The following is a 14625-nucleotide window of genomic DNA, read 5'->3' as shown; positions in this document are numbered from 1 at the left end:
GGGAGTTTCGGTCAACGGTAACTTAGGGAAATAAATTCTGAGTTTGTCCTGAGTCATTAATCCATGATGTTTGTTGGGTATTCATAGTGCATGTTTTAGATGTTCTCAGTGAACATTTGATGAGTCAATGAAAGTGAGACGAGTTGTCTTCTGAGTGAAGGAATAGGGTTGATTGACATGAACAAAACCATCCATTCAAGCAAAAGTTTCCCTCCAAGTGCATATTGAACATGATAGGCTTTGGGCCAAGAGTTCCCATGGCTGTCAGAGTAAATGGATTGCAGTTGTCAGCGAAAACGCTTTTGACAGTCTCCACTAATCTCTCTTCTGTAATACTGTTGGCCCTGGATGAGGTCACCAAAGGCCTATGGCAGTGTCTATCCATCTCTATCCAGTGAGGCTGCTAGAGCCTCACATTTGTCGTATAGATTACAGGATGTGGTACACTGTTCTTTATTGCTTTATGGATTTGGGTTTTCAAAACCTTGTCATGAGGATCTTGAGTTCCTCTTGGGTCTTTGTTTTTGCCTCCAAGATATGCTGCTAGCATAGAATCATGATTTTTTTTTTATTATATCCTCATCAACTGAGTCCTCTTAGCACATAGAAAAGCACATTGCAATTCCAAGTCTCAGGCCTAACTGCTAGAACTCTAATATATAGGGTGAGCTACTGAGACACTGAAGAATTATAAGCTGAGGTATATTATAATTCTGAGACATATGTCCTCAAGACCAGGATGCATGTGGACCTGAATTAATGCCCACCGTGCCCACCTTAAGACTCCTCTAAAACATAGCAGCTGCTCAGAGGAAAGACAGAAGGATAAAGAGTAACAGTATTCCAGGACTCTGGGAGCCCTAAGTAAAGGCTTGCAAACGTGAAGCCCTAGGCTGTGTATCGTCATCTTGCCTGTTTCTAATAGGATGCGATCCCTCACTTCTGTGCCTGCTCACTGGAAATCCTAGTGCAGGCCATGTGCTCTCTTTACTTTGTTCATGTGTGAGAATCAGAAAATTACAAAAATGAATAGGGATAGTTCAAGGTATTTCTTCTGCAAAGGAGGTCATAGCTGATTTAGCTGTTATCTCTACCTCTCAACCACAATTTCTTAACACTTCATTAATTTTAACAATTGAGATAATAACAAAAGAGACAATTATATTTATTTATCAACCAATTACTGGTTATATGGAGACAGCTTTAAATTTCTAATTTTCCGCATGCTGTTGTTTTTAATATTCCCTCTGTTTTCATTTGAAAGGAAACAACTGTGGTAAGAAAATTCCCATTGGCTCATATTGTAAAGCAAATTAATGAATAAATAAATAAGTAAATAAATAAAATTTTAACAAAGAAAAAAAGGAAAGTCTGAGGAGCATGGGCTGGACATGTAGCTCACAAGAAGGTGCCTGATGGGGGAGGTCATTGGAGCCGACACCTGGCCTGGGTTTCACAGGACTGGTACTAGGGAAGTTTAATGGACAGAGGACCCATCCATTTCTAGTTTCTAACCTAGATGCACTAATATACACATATCGGCCCCTGCCACCTACAGTGGGGCCATATTGAGTGAGTGGCTTTCACCATCCCTATTAAGTTCCTCAAGTTGTCTTTCCGAAGGCAGGAAGTCCAAGATCCAAGTGCTGTTAGAAGTAGTGTGTTGGGAACTGTCTTCCTGACTTCCAGTCTGTCATTTCCTTATTGAGTCTTCACTCAGTAGAGGATGGAAGGATAACTAGGAAGTTGAGAGAGCACAACAATCTCCATGTGTGTTCTTGTGAGGAAGTTAATCTCATCGTGAGGATTACACTGTCATGATGCCGTTACCTCCCAGAGACCTTCAATTTCAGACCTGTACCATGGCAGGGGTAGGGTATAAGTTTTCCATATATAAATTCCAAGGAGGATACATAGGTAGTCTGCAACAGTTGTCTCTCCGTTCTCATTGAGATAAACCAGAAGTTAAGGAGCTAACTAGACAGATGTGCAAATCTGTACAAATAAAAAGTATTTTCTTATTGGATTTATTTAGGAGGATTGGGAGGATTGTCCCATATCTTGTGCTCGTTACTTACTCATTAAATAATGCCAACCTTCCTGTGTACATTGAGTGTCTACATTTCTCTTATGCACCTTATATACTCTATTAATTTGTCATATAAAGCTTCTAGATGGAGTCCCATAACCTTCTAGGTTGGTTGGCCCATTGCACAACATTTGAGGTCATATTCTTTATTCTTTTTCTTTTTTTCTTTTTCATTTTTTTTTTTTTAGGTCTCTGAAGTGTGATTTCTAGCTCCTTTTTGGTTCACTCCAAAAGTCACAGGAGCAAGAAATGTTGTGACTAGATTTCTGCTACTTTGTGGGTACTTGCTTCTTCAATCCTGTTAACCATGGGAAGTGTGGACCAGCCTCTAGTACAGCTGTCACCAATCCCTTCCATTCATGGGGAATAATTCTATTTTGAGTAGCCCAGCTATATAAAATTTATTTCCCATAATGAGAGTGCATCCCATATAAAATCATGGCCTCTTTATCACATCTTAAATCTCTCTTTACCATAGGATGCCTTTCTATCTCGGTCATAGCCTCATTGCCCACTGTTAGCAGGCGTATGCAATGATGAGCGTGTAACCCCTGGCCACGTCTCCTCTCACTCTGGTGGCAAGGTTGGTTCAAGATTAACCCTTTCTCTCAAAATGGCTGTTTCATCACACTGTCTTCCTGCCTTTTTAGTCTTTCTCTGATCTGGCTGCCTTCCATGTTATTTCAGAAAAGAGAGAGTAGAGTGACCCCTTTTGTTTACCCATGTCAGACATTTCTTTCATTTCTCAGGTCCCTCCATTTCCATTGGGAATTTTCCAGTTTTTCAGCCATTCTCCCAAAGGTTATTGAAATAGCACATAGGAAGGAGAGGAGAAAACAGAAAATTCCCTCTGGGAACAAAACAGGGGATATCACAGAGGTAGCAGCCACAATAATATGTATATATATATTTCTATTTCTTTGTCCTCTGCCATTTCCTCCAAAGCATTTGAAATCAATTTTTCCATTCGGCCTAGCACCACATCTGCACCATTTGTAGCTGGCATTTGCAACTTGGTGGATTCTTCTTTCTTCTACCCTTTTCTACTCCTTTTCTTCTACCCTTTCAACCCACTAATACTAGATAAAAAAGGATAGAGAGGAAAGGAAAGAGATCCCTGAATAAAGACTACTGATCCCTGAATTAAACTTGTAGTTGAAGGCATCAGGTTCCTTGGGGCAAGTTCGATCTTCAGAATCAGGATATCTCATTTCTTCTTGATTATTCTGTGTAAATGACTACTTAATAAACGACTGCCAGCAGCAACCAACAACCAACTGACCACTCATCAACAATCACATAAATGACTATCAGTTACCAACAACCAACTGACCACTCATCAACAATCACACAAATGATTATCAACCAACAACAACCTACCAGGGCTCTAGCAGTCATACGCACTGAAAAGTCCCCAGAATTCCAAAGTCACACAATCAGAGAAACTATTTGCAGATGGCAAAATTATGTCCCTGCTATCTTATGAGGCAAATTACACTCAGCTTCTGTGAAGCAGCCCCATATCCTCCCACTAAAATGACTAAAATTAAAATATATTCTAAGAATATTTCTGTGTTTTTTTTTCAAAGAAACCGAAATTCCAAAATTGTCACTACAAAGTGTTTTATCAAATAGTGTGTTTCAGTAATCTTAGAAATGGAAATCTGGGAAAAGGAATTTGTAGAGTTTATTAGACTCATAGAGCTGCTATAACAAGTGCCACAAACTCAGTGGCCTCAAGCAGCAGTCCTTTACTCTCTCTTTTGGGACAAGGACTGTGTCAGAAGGTCTGCGCTCTCTTTGAAGGGTGTAGGGAAGGAATCTTAGATTTCAATAGCTACTGACAATTTTCAACAATCTTCAGGATTCCTCCTGTGGTTGATAGAAACATTTATGCCTTCTTCTACCTTCAAATCCTCTGAGTGTCTATGTCCATATTTCCTTCCGATAAAGACACCAGCCATAGGGTTAGAGCCCACTCTAGTCAGTTTAACCTCATCTTCCCCCAGGTATCTCTATGAGAACCCTCTTTCCAAATTAGGCTACAAGCCCAGGTCCAGTTTCAAATGTCTGCATACCTTTTAGAACAACACAGACAACCCATACTGAGATGTAGGTTAGTTCTGAAGTCCCTCTGTGCTGTTTACATGTTTCATTGCTGTGACCTGACAAGACAAAACTGAAGGGAGGGGAGTTATATCCCTGCTCACAATCTGAAGACAGTCCTAGCTAACCCTAACCCTAATCCTAACCCTAACCCTAACCCTAACGCTAATGCTAACCCTAACCCTAATCCTAACCCTAACTTGAACCCTAATCCTAACCCCAAACTTAACCTAAATTTAACCCTAACCATAAGGTAAGTCATGGGACCAAGTAGTGCTGTAGATGCAGGAGTAGATAACAGCAGTTTGGTCACATCTCAATGGATAATGGAGCAGAGAGAGAAGACTAGTAAGTAGAGATGTGCTGTTAATCTGAAGACCTGTACATTAGAACTCTACTTGTTCCAGCAGGAGCCATCTCCCAAATGTTCCTCAGCATCCCAAAACAATACCACCAGCTGGGATCCAAACATTCAGATAGATGAACCTGTAGTGGACATTTGACATTTTAACCATGACAACTCTCTAGTTGCTAAATTTCCTAAAATCAAGACCAATTCTACTATCGGTTTTCAAAGGCAGATTTTACAAAATTTAAACATCAATCACAAATTGAAGAAAGTATAACTAAAGGGAAGAGTCATTCAAACAAACACCATCAAGGAAAACTAAAGCCTAGGGCACCCTGGGTTAAATGATCATTGTTGGCCAAATTTACAAAAGGAGTTTTGTGACCTCTAAGGAGTGCTGAATATAGAAGTATGAGGAAATCAATAGGAAATGGTTCTGAGAGAAGACCACACTGCTGCATCAGAGTGTTTAAACTTATAACTCTTAAATGTCAGAAGCCTCTGGGTAAGGCAAAACAAATAAAAAGTAAACAGTAGGAAAAGCCATCATTACAATGAAAGAATCCACAGGTGTAAGGAAGGTTCATGTGAGTGCGGTGAGCAAAGCAAAGAGCATGTGTCTAAAATTGAGTCAGTGAACAAAGGAACAAAACCAGGCTGTGGGACAAAGGGTAGAAATCTGCCTTTGTTGCTTTATACGTTTTCTAAACTGGAATTAAATTTTGACTTTGGTATTTGCTGTAACAAGAACCTAGTGTTGTCAATGAAATTAATGTGTTAAAGACCTTTATTATGGATAGAAAATATTGATGAGAATAAGCCATGTTGACAAAAAGAATGGCCCCCTAAAACCTGTGCCATCCTTCTTTATTAGCACCATTCCCAAAATTATGCATTGGGATGTGTCATTGTCAACTTGACACATCCTAGAGTCCCTTGGGAAGAGTATAAATGAGAAATTCTCTACATTGGGTTGGCCTGTGATCATTTTTTGGGTGGTTGTTTTAAGTAAGTTCATTGATGTCGAAGAATCAGACCAATGCAGGCAGCACCACTCCCTATGCCGGAGATCCTGCACTCTATAAAAGCAGAGGAACCAAACTGAGCATAAGCTAGAAAACAAGCATGGGTCCACCTACTTACCTCTGCCATTGATTGTGGAGATGATGTGACTGACTAGCTTTGGGAAACCTCCTGCCTTAACTTACCTTTGATGGTGAACTGTTCCCTGGAGTTGTAAGCTGAAACAAATCCACTTTCTCCACTGAGTCACATTTATTTTTATTTTTCAGCATATTTTATCACAGCAACAGAAATGAAGCTAGGATGCACATAATCATGAATAAAGTGGAGTTGGGAGATGGTTCAGTGGGTAAAGTTCTTAGCATAAAAACACAAGGACCAGAGAAGCTGAGTCTTCAGAACCCATACAAAAGCCCAGTAACCTTCACGGCTGACTCATAATCCCATTGTGCTCAGATGGTAGGGATCTCAAAACAAGATGGCTTGCCAAATTAGTTGATTTTTAAGATAAAAGGGCTAGAGAGATGGCTCAGTGGTTAAGAGCGCCACCTGCTCTTCCAGAGGTCCTGAGTTCAATTCCCAGCAAGCACATGGTAGCTCACAACCATCTATAATGTAATCTGATACCCTCTTCTGCAGATAAAGCACTCATATGAAATAAATAAAATAAATAAATCTTTAAAAAATATAAGATAAAGAGTGTGTGATGAAGACTTCCAATATCAACCTTTGGCATCCTACATGTGCATACACACATGCACATGTGATACAAACACATATGATCAAAAATTGCAAGCATGTATACACACCACAAAAGAGACACATGGGTAGGGAGAATAAATTGAGTCATCCTGATGTTACACTGCATGTGTACGTTTGTATAATATTCATCAATTATCATGTATAGAGAGGAAGAATGCTTCAGGGAATCCCCTGGGTACCATGCTGCTGTTATATATAACGTATTAGCATCAAGAATTTCCCCCATATTATTAGGTAAGTGCTAGGCAAGCTTGCAGGGTTACACTTAAAAGGTTCTCTTAGGAAACACCGTCAAGACAAATATGGGGACTTTCCTAAAAATTTAAGTTCTTAAACTGGATCAATATTCCATTTTTTCTTTGGTAGTTGAAATAATACTCAGTAGATTTAACTTTTTCTAAGTCTGCATTCCCAAATCCTTAGACTTTGCTTCCAAATATGCTTTAGATTTAATTCTTCTATTATAGAATTGAGATCTACTTTCATTCACTTAAACACAGAGGGATTACAGTGCTGGGTATAACTAAGAGCCTACAGATGATGCTTGAAATATTGCATAACTTAAAGAGATGGCATTATCTCTGTCCTCATACAACCAAGGTTGCCCCCACCTCCAATGGTTCCATGTGCTCAAAACTGTAAAATTATCATTTTGCATGATATCGGTGATTGTCTTAACAATGCATATCTATTCTAACCTCCACAAGCAAGAATCTCTGCTTATGCTCGTAAAGGATTTCACCTGACTAGACAAAGTCTCCTTTTCTGAAAGCCAACAGATTTAGATGCTGACCACTCTGCCATTTCAGAATGTTTTCACAGACACACCCAGGTTAGTCTATTACATTCTAGGTTTCACACTGAGGCATCTTCAGATTGACACCCAAAACTTTCATCATAGTGTAGTTTTTCATAATCCAGATTTGAGGTGTAAAATAGTATGACCAAGTGTTCTGTGTAATATAAAGCTAAATGAATTGCTTTATGAATTTTCTAATTATAATTTTCATGTAATCACATCCCAAGCTTTCCATTTTATTATTTTTATATATTTTTCTGCTCTGCTTCTATGCCCTTTGTTAATGTGTTTACTAATATAAAATATGTGCAAATATTTCTAAAATAAAATACTTACACATGAAGCTATTCCATTAGATTTTTCCCTAGCATTAAGCCTTTCCTCCTGTCTCATTGCAATGAATTCATTTCCAATCCGTGCAACATTTTATTTGATTTGTGTGTGTGTGTGTGTGTGTGTGTGTGTGTGTGTGTGTGTATGTGTCTGTGTGTGTCTGTGTGTGTGTGTGTGTGTGTGTGTGTGTGTGTCTGTGTGTCTATGTTACACTAAATCCATAAGATTATTATTCCCTAGCATTAAGCCTTTCCTCCTGTCTCATTGCAATGAACTCATTTCCAATCAGTACAACATTTTATTGTGTGTGTATGTGTGTGTGTGTGTGTGTATGTGTGTTACACTAAAGGCTTCTGTTTCTCAACACTCCTTTTGCTAATGGGTTTGTCTCTTGTTATATAACTCATTTCTAGTCTGGTCTTTTATATAGTCCTTATTTATTTCTCTACTCCTGAGGACTTCACTAATCTCCTCCCGAGGGCCTCTTTGGCCCTTGGCTGCATACTCCAGGGATACCTCTCATCGGGCTTCCCAGCATCCCACTCCGCTTTCCCACCTCATCTCGTCTGTCCAGAAGATCTTAATTGTTTCCTTCCACCCACTTCTTTCCCTAGTAGCTCCTCTATTGTTCCAGTCCACCCTAGAAGAGCTCTCAGAGGGCAAAGATAAATGCCCTTTGTATGCGTTAATGCAACTCAAGAGCTCTCCATGTCTGAGAGATAATAGTTGCTAGCTATTCATTTATTCATTGACTGGATTAACATTCCTGTGGACACATTTAATGACGGCGTACACAAGGGGCCATGGCACCTCTTGTCTCCAGGCACGTTGTAACATTCCACTCACATCCCCCAGATGAGCTAAGAGTGACTGGGCAGATAAAGAGGGGTCTCTGGTGTTTATTTGTTAGAATGAGGGCACTCAGACTTTTCATTGTCTTGAGGATAGAAACAACTCTTTGTTAGGTCACATGCAACGATGCATGGAAATAACAATGGGCAGCTAAAACAGCTTAGGCGTCAGAAAGTTCTTTGGAGCATGGTGAGGATGTATAATTAAAATGAGATGTTTCAGAATGCCTGCTCTAGATATACAGCAGGAGATGGAGCCAACAGGACTCTCTGACACAGGGACAGGGAGTGACCTGAACCAATCAAAGGCATCACCACCCTATCTGATGCCTCTTTAACTACTCCATTCTTCCTGCTCCCAAGCTATACCCAGTCAGACCCCGCTGGGCTGTGTTCCCTAAAAGCTGCTCCTCTCTGGTATATCCTAAATCTTGTCTGAGTTGTAACCAACCTTCTGCCTTCACTATCAACATGTCCAAGGCCCAGTACACTCTCAGCCAACACGCCTACAGTTTCACTCACCCGCACATCCCCTGCCCCCCGTCCCCCCACTCCTGGATTCCTCTCATGGGCTGTCAGTCAATTGCAAAATTTTCACTTCAAATCCAAATGCTCTTTCTAGGGCATCACACATGGAGTGTAATGAGACTGAGGAATCTGCTTACTGGAAAGCAGACCTTTGGTACATTAAAATTTTAATTAACCTCCAATGCAGAAGCTACTTTTCTGTTAAAAAAAAAAAAGAACAACAACAAAAAACAAACAAACAGAAAACTGAAAATACAAACAAAAGTCAAAGAAGAAGACCCTGAATCAATCCAAGATCCTGTTACAGAATCAATCTTAGTCCACAGATAAATACCCAGTACATTGACTTCCAGCTTGAAAATGCAACTTAATATCTTCCTTGTGGTTTTTGTTGTATCTGTGGCAAAACTCGACTGTTGGGCCTGGAGGAGATTAAGAAGTCAGTTATTTATGGTCTTAAGAAACCTAATTGGTTACCTAATACAAAATAATTAGTCCTGAAAACTTATATACACAAACAATAAAAATGGACTCAATACATTGTATTTATATATTTATACAAATATAATTGTTTATATATAAAACAATCAAAGAAAAAGCCCTGAAATCACACACATACACAAATAATAAAAATGGAACCAGCAGGAAGGATATATATATATGTATATATATATATATTTGTTTCCATATAAAAACATCAAAGAAAAAGAGAGGGGGTGGACATAGGAGTTAAGTGGAGGGATGGATAAAAAAAGAAAATAAATTGTGTAATTATATTTTAATTAAAATATATTTAAAGAAATGAAATTTTACTTGCAAAAATAAATAAATAAACTTGCACTTAACGTCCTCCACATTTAGGTTTGTCTTAAGCAAAGTTTAATTATACAGAACAACTGCTTACTTGTAAAAAATTCCTGAATCAATGTTTGTTAGTCTATGGAAATTGTTTTCTCACTTATAAAAACACGTTTATCAATACTGAAGTACTTAAATACCCTGCTTCACACTGTAGTAATATGCCTCTCCTTGGAATATCAGTTTAGTACTAATGGCAAAAAACCCCAACATTTTCTAACCAATTAATAATTTATTAAATTTCAAATGGATAATTTTGAAAATTCACAACTCAAACTCTTCATGTTTTTTGTTAGTAGTTCCTTCCATTTGGCTTGCTAGCATAATAACATCATTGAAATTCCACTTTCTTTACTGCTTCTGAGCCAATCAGTTAGAGTCCTGCTTTCATTCTTTTGGGGGCTTTTACTGTTTCACCCCAGTCCATTATGGAATGTTACTCCCCACTTTCTTCATGGTAGTGAGTACAAGTACTTAGTTTCTCAAGCAAATTAGACTCTGAAAAACTAATTGCTCATGAGAGTTTTTGAGTTAATGTTTGTTATTCTGTATTAAGCTTTTCTTCACTTTTAAAAAATGATCTTCAAACTCTCATTCTATCTTGTTGAGAGAAAGAAACATGCTCTATTTTCCCCAATCAGATTAGCAATGGACTTTTGATTATTGTTTTATTTGTTGTTGCTGTTGTTGTTGCTCCTTGTTTTTCATTGTATGCATAAAAGAAGATGGCAAAGAAGAGGGAGAAAATTGAAAACCAAAACTAAATATATTGATTTCAATAGTGTTCATGTTTCTGCTTGGATACGGGAGAAGATTGTGTCTAGCCCAAGGTTCACAAGGATTTTTAAATAGCTCCCAGAAATAACATTTAATAAGCATTGTGCCCTGGCCTAATTATAATCACAATTATTGAAATAATCTATATACCTTGCTTTTCTCTGGCTCTTTCTACCATCTTGCATTAGAAATATTAGGATGTGTGACCAACTTGAGTGATGGTTTCAAAGAAAAGAATCATGGAATTACAAAAGCTTTCAAGACTTTAGTCTGTCCCTGTTTTCATGGAACATTGACAGTTGTTTTCTTCTCTCTTTATATCTGTTTAGCTACTCAGAAACCACTAACCTGAAAGAACCCAACATTCTCACGGTGGAATTAATATAGAAAATCATAATGGCATCTGAATTCAATATTTTTTGCATAGAATCTTTTAGAAAATGTCTTCTATAACTAAATGGCTCTTAAGTAGAAAATAAAACAAAACTGGCCAAATTTCAAAAGTGATAACTTACATGTTTGGTACAGATGTGTCACATGTGTCAAGTGATTACTTGGAAAATATAAAAATTTAACTTGTATGAATCATCCTTTTTAGTTGATGCTGAATTTCTCCCTATTCCACCGCTAAAAGAACTATATTAATTGTTGACGTTTGTTCATGGGCAGCTTCTGTCTAATCTTCATTTGTACTTACTAACACATGCTAAGGAAGACTGTATTCAGCTCTGTCATGATGGGGATAGGCTAAACCAGGACTTATAGTAATACTGAGAGATTGTGGACAGAGAAATGTGCAGCAGCAAGTAAAATAAGGGATTGACAGAGAAGGCGGCAATACAGACTGCTGGGTCAGCAGATGGTAAAGTGGGGGAGGAAACATCAGGGGTTACACAGGTGTTGAGTAATAAGAACCAACAGGATTCCTTCTAGAGACTGGCGAGGGTACCTAGATACCACGTGAGAGATGGCGGATATGATAGTGGGTTCTGATCGGATATCCAGTGTTTAAGACACTGACATGGCAAGATTCTTGACGGAAACTAGGTCAGACAGGGAAGCACACATATTAGCCAAGAAAGTTCAAAGCCTGACTAACGTGTCAGTAACCAATCTTTATCAGGAATCATTAATACAGAATTAAATAAATAAAGATCTACCAGCCAAGTATGGCTCAAGAAAGAAAAAAGGGTGAATGTGAGTAGGACTGGCATAGAAAATGTAGAAGGAGAAGGAAAATAAACTGGGTAGGAGCCGCAGGTAAGAGCACAGTTCTGACCCTGACTGCTTAGTTGGTCAGCCACATCTCTTAGACTCTGATCAAAGACATCTCTTAGAGTCAGGCAGAGATGGCCAGACTGCATTCTGCCTCATGCTGTCTTTAGTATTGCCTTGCCCACATCTGGGTGTCATGATCATATGAGGTGAGCGAGCAACCAATTTCGCACCAGTGAGGTCATTTCTGACTCTCAGGTAACAACTGATAAATGCCCAGTCCCCCAAAATTGTTTGACACAAGCTACTTGATAACATATCAAAACTACTTGATAACATATCAAAACAAAGGGGAATTTTAGAAAGCTCTCAGTTTTTTTTGTTTGTTTGTTTGTTTGTTTGTTTTTATGTAGCCTTGATTGTCCTGGACTCCCTTTGTATGGCCTCGAACTAATAGAGATCCACCTGCCTCTGCTTCCCTGAGTGGTTTTCACTTTTAATAACATTGCCATTTATGTTTGTGTTCATAATCCCCCATGGTTAATCAGAAGGCAAAATGAATTTGGGGTATTTTTATTTTATTTATTTTTTGCTTAAGATTCTAGTCATGCTATTTCTACAGGCACAGAAAAAGAGCCAAAAGAAGATCAAGGCCTGATAATTGTGATAATTCACTATTTGATACAAATATATAATCTTTGAGATAGGAGGCAAGCTATTTCCAGTCTTGTGATATTTTGGCACTATGTTATGGCTTTCTTGAAGGTCCAAAGTAAAATAAATAAATAATAATGAAAAAAATAATGGGAGTTCAGCGCAACCAAGGCTGATCCTAAGATTATATCACCTAAAATATATTTCCTATAAAACCAAAATGTATCTGAATGTTAAAATCTCTTAAGTCTCTCTGGTCTCAAGACCACGGGATCTCAAGATCATTTTAAGCCTTTCTTGCACACTCACACAGTTACTGACACAATTCTCCAGTGAGCACCCCAGAACTCACCCTAAATTCATAGCGCCTTTCATCGGCGCTTTTTTTTCTCCTTTATTAATTTATTCTTGTTACATCTCAATGGTTATCCCATCCCTTGTGTCCTCCCATTCTTCCCTCCCTCCCATTTTCCCCTTATTCCCCTCCCCTATGACTGTTCCTGAGGGGGATTTCCTCCCCCTGTATATGCTCATAGGGTATCAAGTCTCTTCTTGGTAACCTGCTGTCCTTCCTCTGAGTGCCACCAGGTCTCCCCCTCCAGGGGACATGGTCTACATAGCTTTCTAAGGTCAACCAGTGTCCCAGTAGGGAATGTGAAATGGAATGTTGTCTGTGTGCAGGAGACCAGGTGACACCATGACCAGGAGAGATAGGACAGCTGAGGAAAAACTGTGATCAAACATTTTCTTTTGAAACCTTCAAATATTTCCCCATTATCCCCATTATCCAATGAACAATAACTGATGGTATTGCTCAATGTGATAAATTTACATAGCTTTCAGTTTAATCTGAAATGCAGAAAAATACATGTAAATGGTAAAATAGATCCTGGATAACATGTAGTCCATAGTTTATATGCGGAGATAATTGTTGGAAGATCACAGATAAGAGGCATTTAAAAAAAAGGAGGGCAGAACGGTGAGCCTTTAGGCTGAGGGAAGGCATGTGGCTGTGCCTGCTATGTAGAAGATTAAGAGACATTGAAATAAATCCACTACTTGTTGAGCCGGTGAAGTTTTTGTCAAACACACAAGTAGAGATTTTTCTGTGTTTGCTAAGACAATTCATGCTTTGGCATAAGCCCTCTTGTCTTATATAAGAATCTTCTAGGATGCCCTAGACACCAGTTTTGTCTATTTTAGGGGGTGTTTTTTGTTTGTTTGTTCTTGTTGTCGCTGTACTTGTTCTTGTTTTTGGTAAAAGAAACAAAACAAAACAACAAAAAACCAAAAAACCCACTTGAAGCACATTTTTAATATAAAAACTTAAGCTATTCTTAAAATAGTATGGGAATTCTACTTTGGAAAAACAGTATATGATTTATTTTTTAAACTTTAAATATGAAAGCCTTACACGATTGTATTTTAAGAAGTAGGTAAGTGACTGGGAAAGAAAACAGGAGCATTTGTTAACATTACTTGTAACATACAAATAGCAGGTTGAAAACTATTTTTGCGAGCTTTTTTGAAGTGTCAGAAAAGCTTCTAATATAACAGTTATGCTTAAATGTATTTTTTGTCCTTTAGAGTATCAGTAAGTTCTGTAACAAAAGTTGGTTTCGCCAGTTGATTGACATATTTTCCTTCTGGTCAAGTGACATATTTTCATTCTGGCATCAGTGTCTAATAATACAATATGCTATATAGGCTTAATAAAAGAATACCCGAGGGACTGGGAAGGCAGCTCAGTGAGGGCACCGCTGGCTGTGAAGTGTGAAGTCCCGAGTGTGACTGCCAAGAACCCAGGGAAAGCTGGCCACATTAGCAGGCCATCTGTAATCCCGGTGTTCCCACGAGCAATGGAGAGCTCCTGGGTTGTCTGCCCTGGAGCACAGAGCAGAGAGTGTACAGACAAGACACCCTATCTCAAGCAAGGTGGGAAGTGAAGACCGGATTGATACCAGAGTTTGTTCTAGGGCCTCAATATACATGTCTGTACTATATTCATGGAGCCCAGAACCAAATACATGCACACATACACACACACACACACACACACACACACACACACACACACACACACACTTTCTTAAATAAATATGGTTGGCTGATAATTCAGGTATTCTTTTTAAAGATTTTAATGACTGGGGAAACTAATTTCTGCGACTATGTCTAGTATGTATTGTAAATTAAGTGTACTTAGTTTAATAGCATTCTCTTTTCTCCTTTGCACTTATATGTAAGTAATGTTAAATGTCATATGCCTATAATAAGAATACCA

General features: G+C 38.5%; 1 protein-coding gene across 1 annotated transcript in view; it reads left to right on the top strand.

Moving 5' to 3' along the window:
- CNTNAP2 (contactin associated protein 2) overlaps positions 1 to 14625 on the top strand; it is a 2010562-nt gene that overhangs the window by 1019120 nt on the left and 976817 nt on the right. The window lies entirely within an intron of this gene.

The sequence above is a fragment of the Acomys minous genome, assembly GCF_964271855.1.
Source record: "Acomys minous genome assembly, chromosome: 6".
Taxonomy (NCBI): domain Eukaryota; kingdom Metazoa; phylum Chordata; class Mammalia; order Rodentia; family Muridae; genus Acomys; species Acomys minous.
Note: the sequence above shows the minus strand (reverse complement) of the source record. Positions and strands in the feature narration are given on the sequence as shown.